This window comes from Haemaphysalis longicornis, unplaced genomic scaffold (genome assembly GCF_048455015.1).
Source record: "Haemaphysalis longicornis isolate Haplotype H1 unplaced genomic scaffold, Haemaphysalis longicornis Haplotype H1 scaffold_7, whole genome shotgun sequence".
Taxonomy (NCBI): Eukaryota; Metazoa; Arthropoda; class Arachnida; order Ixodida; family Ixodidae; genus Haemaphysalis; species Haemaphysalis longicornis.
Genome location: NW_027526422.1, coordinates 139,108,341 through 139,116,483, shown reverse-complemented (window position 1 = coordinate 139,116,483; position 8,143 = coordinate 139,108,341). Strand labels below are relative to the sequence as shown.

The window sequence follows — 8,143 nt, the reverse complement described above, 5'->3', positions numbered from 1 at the left end:
ATCGAAAGACGTCCGCAGTTTTGTGGGCCTCTGCTCATATTTCCGCGGTTTTATAAGAGGCTTTGCTGATATTGCCCGTCATCTAATCGATCTTTTGAAAAAAGGCACCGTCTTTGAGTGGGGCCCTGAACAGGCCAAAGCCTTTACCACATTAGTGCATCTCCTCACCACTTCGCCCATTTAAGTCGACTTTGATGTGTCTGCACCCACCGAAATCCAAACTGACGCTAGCGGCCATGGCATTGGAGCCGTCCTGGCTCAGCGTCAATCCGGCAAGGATTGCGTGATCGCCTACGCCAACCGCCTCCTATATTCAGCAGAAAGAAATTATTCCATCAAAGAACGGGAGTGTCTCGCTCTTGTGTGGGCTGTGCGCAAATTTTGTGCATACCTCTACGGCCGACCATTTTCTGTTGTGACGGATCATCACGTGCTCCGTTGGTTAGCATCATTGAAAGATCCAACCGGCCGCCTCGGGCGATGAGCTCTCCGCCTCCAACAGTATTCTTATTCAATCATCTACAGAACGGGCCGCCTGCAACAGGACGCCGACTGTCTGTCACGCTACCCTGTCGAACCTCCTGAGCCTACGTGTTCCGACTTATTTCCATCTCTTCTGGCGATTTTCCCTTTCTTCCAACTTGGTAAAGAGCGGCGCCGGTATGAATTTTTGCGCCAGATCATTGAACATATGAGTAACGCCCTTCGGACCCATAAGTACTATTTTTCGAAGTAAAGAACGCTGTGCTCTATCGTAAGAATGCAAGCCTGGAAGGTCCCGAGCTGCTCCCTGTTGTGCCTGACCACCTTCGTTTGGACGTCCTTAAGCAAGTGCATGACCATCCAACAGCTGGTCATTTAGGAGTTTCAAGAACATACGACCGTGTCCGACGGCGTTTCTTCTGGCAAGGGCTTTACCACTCTATTCGCCGTTACGTCGGTGCATGCGACAAGTGCCAACGTCGGAAAGCACCAACGACGCCGCCCGCCGGCCCTCTTCAGCCAGTGGATATACCTGTCGAACCAATTATCCGCGTTGGTTGAGACCTGCTTGGTCCCTTTCCCTGTCTGCGGCCGGAAATCGGTGGATTGCAGTGGCCACTAATTACGCGACCCGTTACGCAATAACACGGGCCCTTCTAACCAGCTGCGCTACTGATGTCGCAGATTTCCTCCTCTACGAGGTGATCCTCCATCATGGTGCTCCTCGTCAGCTATTAACTGACCGCGGACAAAACTTCCTGTCGCGAGTAGTCGACGACATCCTTCGCTTCTGCGCAACCACGCACAAATTTACTACTTCCTACCATCCGCAGACCAACAGTCTTACGGAGCCACTTAACAGAACCCTAACGGATATGCTCTTAATGTACGTTTCGGATGACCATCGAGACTTGGACATTGCTTTAACTTTCATTACATTCGCATACAACTCGTCCCGTCATAATACCGCCGGATTTTCGCCTTTTTACCTTCTCTTCGGTCGAGAGCCGGTATTGCCCCTGGACACCTTAATTGAACACAACACGCCGCCTTCTGGTTATGCCGAGATACCATTGCCCTGGCTGACTTTGCGCTCAGCATTGCGCGCACCAGGCTTACGTCATCCCAGGATTGCCAAAAGTCCCGTTACGATCGACGCCACATCACCCGCCACTTTGAGGCCGGTTCCCTTGTGCTTCTCTGGTGTCCTGCGCGCCAAGTAGGGCGTTCTGAGAAACCGCTCGCCCGTTACTACGGCCCCTACCGTGTCCTGCGCCGAGTGACTGCTGTAAACTATGAAATCACCCCTGTCGTTCCGGCTGACTCATCGCGCCCTCCGAAGACTGACTTTTTACATGTCGTCCATCTAGAGCCCTACCATCCACAGCCTACAGTTTTGCCGTGAGCAGCACCGAGACGGTGCTCTTACGGGAGCGGGGTGCTGTTACGAGACATCACAATGAAGTTGTGATCATCATCAAGGAGGGAAGAAGAAGAAGAAGGCGCTGAGAGGGACGCGCGTGGAGTTCGGCCCTTTGCCCGGACGGCGCTTAGTCAGTCTTTCTGTGCCTTCTGAAGATACCGGACTACCGCGTATCAATATATATATAGCGAATCAGAATTGGAAAGGAGGGGTCGTTGAAAATACGACAGAAATAAGAGTTGGGAGTAAAGAAAATCTCGGAAAGTAAAGGGGAGGATGTGGTAGGTCATTGAAACAGATAAAGAAATTGGAAAGAAAGAAAGTGGAGACAAAATGCTCGCCAGGTGGGATCCGAACCCACGACATCGCACCAGACCGGTATTCTGGAGGTCGTGGGTTCGGATCCCACCTGGCGGGCATTTTTTCTCCACTTTCTTTCTTTCCAAATTCTTTATCTGTTTCAATGACTTACGACGTCCTGCCTTTTGCTTTCCAAGGTTTTCTTGAGTGCCAACTGTTATTGCTGTCCTATATATATATATATATATATATATATATATATATATATATATACACATATATATATATATATAGAATATATATATATATATATATACGACAGAAATAAGAATTGGCAGTCAAGAAGACCTCCGAAAGCAAAGGGGAGGATGTAGTAGCTCAAGATAAAGAATATCGAAAATAAGAAAGTGGAGAAAAAATTCCTATTCTCATTCGCTACATACATAGCGAGGGCCTCTGTGGTGGCAGTCTTGGTGCCATAGGGAGCTTAAGTTGGGTTCAACGCTGGTCGACCACTCTCGACGTGTCGTTGACGCTCGAGTCAGGGCCCGGAGGTTAAAAAGAAGGTCCCCTTCACCCCGAGTCGTCCGAGTGGCGCTGGCTACCACCCCCAAGCGCAGGAAACAAAAACACCTGAACATAAATACCCCTGAAAGTGGAGGCTAAAGTAGCCCCCCCGGTAGCGTAGTGGTTATCGCACCAGACCGGCATTCTGGAAGTCGTGGGTTCGGATCCCACCTGGCGGGCATTTTATCTTCAATTTTTATTTTGCAAATTCTTTATCTTGAGATACTGCATCCTCCCCTTTGCTTTCCGAGGTCTTCTTGACTGCCAATTCTTATTTCTGTCTTATTTTCAACGAGCCCCTCATTTCCTATTCTGATTCGCTACATGCATAGCGAGGGCCTCTGTTCTGGCAGTCTTGGTGCCAAAGGGAGCTTAAGAGGGCTAAACGCTGGTCAACCACTTTCGACATGTCGTTGTCGCTCGAGTCACGGCCTGGGGGTTAAAAAGAAGGGCCCCTTCACCCCGAGTAGTCCGAGTGACGCTGGCTACCAGCTCTAAGCGCAGGAAACAAAAACACCTGAACATAAATACCCCACAAAGTGGAGGCTAAAGTAGCCCTGCCGGTAGCGTAGTGGGTATCGCACCAGACCGGTATTCTTGATGATGATGATTGATGATGATGATTCCTATTAGTTTCCCCTTTGAAGCGGGGTGATGACATGTCATCCTACCAAAAAGGACTAATATAACCATGTTGTGCACTTTTGGTTTAATACTACCGCTGCATAGGGCAGGCACCCGTGAAACTTTCTTTTCCCTGTTACAGGTGGTAACTGTCCTAGGCAATATTCCCCTCTCTGCTTTTCGTCCACAAGCATTATAACCTTCTTTTCGTCCCCTCGACAGCCTTGAAGTTAACTTCCTCTCTGATACCCTTAAATCCTAGGGCTTCTGAAAGCCCAATATTCCTTTCATGTAGATTTGGATGGATACCCTCACATTCTAACACTATGTGCTGCATAGTTTCTGTTTATTTTCCGCAGACCACACATACCCCATCATTTTGTGAATACTTCCTCACAAAACTCTTAGTTCGCTGGAAACCTGCTCTAGCCTCAAAAAGCAAAGCACTGCCCTGGGAATTATCGTAGAAATTTTCCTTTCTGATGTTCATCTTCTCAGCCCTGTACATGTCTAACGACGTTTTAGCTTCAATTTTTTCCCTCCATTTATTCGTTTCAATCTGCCTTGCCTCTTTTTTGGTTACTTTGGCTGTTATTGATTCCCCACTGTTCTTGCCGTATTTCATCGTGAGCCTTGTAGTCTTTCTTAACCACTGCGTGTCCACGCTTTTCAAGTATAGGTACCTAAAAACCTTACCTACCCACCTTGGTTGATCCAATGCCCTCAACCTCATCTCAAAGCATATTTTACTCTGAGCTTCTCTAACTTCAAACGACGCCCAGCCCATATCTCCCTGAACTGCTTCGTTAATTGTTTTTCCATGAGTGCCTAAGGCTAAACGTCCTACCGTTCTCTGGTTTACTTCAAGGCCTGATAGAACGTCTGATTTTAAGCAGAGTACCGCATTCGCAAATGTGAGACCCCGAACCATTACTCCTTTCCTCATTCCTCTTACTACTTCATATTTGTTATACCCCCACAGAGCTCTATGCTTCATTAGAGCTGAGTTTCGCTCTCCCTTAACCTTAAGTTGCTCCTCGTGAGTACTTAAGTAGTTATCCCCTTCGTTTATCCACACTCCCAAATATTTATATTGCTTCACTCTAGGTAATTCGCCTTTCTGGATAGACACTACGTCGGTGGTAGCGTCATTGAAAACCATTATTCCTGATTTTTTGCACTGAAATTTAACCCGAGGTCAGTGGCTTCCTGGCCGTAAATATTTATTAGCCGCTGCGTATCGGTTTGGTTTTCAGCTAAAAGAACAATGTCGTCTGCGTATAACATTCCAGGAATATGCTGTTGTACCACTTCGCCTTGCAGCATATGGGTTAGGCTATACCCTACATGACTTTCTTCCAGTTTCTTTTTAAACCCTGCCATGTAATGCATGAACAGTATTGGGCTCAAGGGGCACCCCGGTTTCAGTCCGCGATGGATGTTGACCTGCTGGGCACATTTATGTCCTATCGTGGGTTCGGTCCCACCTGGGGGGCATTTTTTCTCCACTTTCTTATTTTCCAAATTCTTTATCTTGAGCTACTACATCCTCCCCTCTTTGCTTTCCGAGGTCTTCTTGACTGCCAATTCTTAGTTCTGTCTTATTTTCAACAAGCCCCTCATTTCCTATTCTTAGTCGCTATACACACACACACACACACACACACACACACACACACACACACACACACACACACACACACATATATATATATATATATATATATATATATATATGTGTGTGTGTGTGTGTGTATAGAGAGACAGAGAAAGGGGAGAGAGAAAAAATAATTCTGGCTATAAGGTTACCTGTACGATAGAGAAGTCGCGTTAAAAAACATAACAAAATTTATTCTAACGCTTCGACGGGTGGCTGGTCTTTTTCAAAGATACAGATAGTGCATATGAGTCGGGTTTAAATACATTTCAGTTGCGGGTGGGGCAGAAGATGTATCAAGCAAAAAAAACAAAAACCTAGGCTCTACGCGACACAAAAGCATGCCAAGCCACATACCACAAGGGGAGGGGAAAGGGGGCGCTGTAGTGGTGCCTATGGCTATCCTTTAGCAGAGAAAAATCGTGGATCATGGTCTTTAACCACGGCGCGGAGCACTAAACAGGATCCGTGCAGCAAATAGAAACACCATTGGTGAAAAAGTATAAATATTTAGGAGTATGGCTCAACGACAGCGAAGATTAAACGCATGTGCATGACGATCATCTTAAGACGAAAAGAAGACGGAACGCAGCTATAATGAAGCATAGAGCGCTCTGGGGATGCAGAATACGAGGAGGTAAGGCGGGCCTGGAAAGGGGTCATGGTACCAGAAATAACTTTCGCAAATTCGGTTCTTTGCATAAAGCCAGATACCCAAGCGGGCCTGGACGTAAATCAGAGGGCAGTAGGCAGATTGGCCCTAGGGGCCCACAGCAAAACTACCAATGAGGTGGTGCAGGGGGATATGGGCTTGTCTTCTTTCGAGGCGAGCGAGACGCATAGCAAGATAAAGTTTGAATAACTACTTCATGACATGGAGGACAAAAAATGGGCCGCGAGGGTGTTTAATTACCTCTATATGTGGATACCGGTGGAGACGGAGGACCAGACAGCTGACCAAGCGGTACGGAAAGTCGATAGGGGAAGTGGGGTTTGCACAACAGTTAAAAAGCAGGTAAAGGCAGCAGAGACGGCAAAGTTGGCACAGAGAATGGAAGGAAAAAATACCCTGAAGACGTATAGGGCAGAGAAATGGGAAATTAAGAAGGTGGGATTCTATGGCAATACGAGTGGCAGTGGTTTGCTCTTCGAGGCACGAGCTGGGTGCCTGAGAATCCGGCATTACACCGGTAGCTACAGGCAGCAGGATGAAACTTGTGCATGCTGCGGCAGTGTTCGGGAAACTATAGACCTTTTTGTCAGGGGCTGCAAAGAGATACGACCACCACGGGGTGAGAGGGAAACGACACTGGCGGAGGCTTTGGGATTTGTGGTGAGCGGGAAGCTCAACTTCAAGGCCATAAGGTGACGAAGCGGCGACTGTAGTGGTGCTGGAGGTAAAGTAGGGAAGGGATGGGTACGCAGGCGGAGTAATCATACGGAGAATTTAGAACAGCTTGGGGAGAAAAAGGGGGGGGAGCGATGAGTTTAAAACAGGGAAGAGGGGGAGATGGCAGGGAGGATGCAAACCTATAAGGTTATCTGGGAATTGTGTAAAGAAAACGTTACACAATTACGAGATATTAGAAAAACCGATGAAGTGGTGACGATGTACTGCCTACTTTCTCGCCAGGATTTTATGTTGTCCTAGCGACTATTCATAAAGTGACGGCCAAGAGATATAACAGTGGGATATATTTTCTGCCCTTTCCTTTTTGTTGAAATCGCAATCGTCGCCACGGATTCCTCAATCACACTAACCTTGAAGCCTTAAATTTAGCCCTGCGTACTGGCGTGTTCAAATACCTGCGCCTAATAAACCAATGGCGCACATTTTTTATATCTGTAACAAAACAGAGAAATTATACAATAGGCACATAAATACAACCAATTAATTGGAATAGTTGGCCACGCTTAATAATTTGCTGGCTGTCACCTTATCGAGTGTCTTAGTTACACTTTTGTTAAAAGTAAGCTTTAGTTAAAGCTCAGTCAATGTATTATTGCTCTGATCACTGCAATTCCTTTTGCGATAGCTATACCGGATGTCGGGCGGAGCATGAGATGGGAGTTTTTTTATCATCATCATCACCAGCCTATCTACGCCCACTGCAGGGAAAGGTCTCTCCTAGTAATCTCCAACTACCTCGGCCCTGCGCTGAGACAAACGTATGCCTGGAAACTTCTTTATCTCATCTCCCCATCTAACTTTCTGCCACCCCCTGCTGCGCTCTAATTCTCTTGGGATCCACTCTGTTACCCTTCATGACCAACGCTTATTTGTGCTGGTGAGTACGAGGTCACGGGTTCGATTTCCGTCTGCGGCGGCCGATTTTCTGATGGAGGCGAAAAGCAAGAACGCCCGTGTGTACTAGATTTTGGCGAACGTTAAAGATCCCAAGGTGGTCAAAATTATTCCGGAGCCCTCCACTACGGCGCGCCTCATCGCCTGCGTTGCGTCGGCGCGTTAAACCCTACAATAGGTATATCCACCAACGGTTCTCTCGCCTTCGCATCACATGGCCTGCCTACTTCCATTCCTTCTTAATTTCACTACTAAAATGTCCTTAACACGTGTTTTTTCCCTGATCCGCTCTGTTCTGTTCTTGACCCTTAATGTTACACGTATCATCTTACATTCCATTGCCCACTCAGTCATTCGCAATTTATGTTTAACATTCTTAGTGAGCCCGATGTTTCTGCCCCCAAGTTTTTGGTAGACGCCCTTCAATTCGTCCACAGCAGTACTCTCCTCTGGAACGAGTATCAATAGAAGCAATGTAGCGAGTTGGGCCGCCAGTACAAGTGCACTTTCCAAAACAAGCAGATCTGAAAGAGGCAAAACTGCAGAACAAGCAGAAAAGATCATCGCTGTGCGAATGGGACAGTGTGAGGTACCGCCCTGCCTTTCTGCACGTGTCATCTGTTTAATTGCTGTTTTCTCATCCAAGACAAGCTCGAGGGTGGCAGTGTCTTGCCAAGGGATTAAGTGCGCACCTTAACAGTTTTCCCTGACCTATCTGTTATTCGTATCTGTAAAAAAACAAAACATGTCCATTGTACTGTCCTCAAAAACTGACCACGGAACT

General features: G+C 47.1%; 1 non-coding gene across 1 annotated transcript; it reads left to right on the top strand.

Annotated features, from left to right (window-relative positions):
* The first annotated feature begins 2,879 nt into the window (after positions 1 to 2,879).
* On the top strand, positions 2,880 to 2,952 carry Trnaa-ggc (transfer RNA alanine (anticodon GGC)). Its single transcript has one exon. It is a non-coding gene; the product is annotated as a tRNA-Ala (tRNA).
* Positions 2,953 to 8,143: the final 5,191 nt, after the last annotated feature.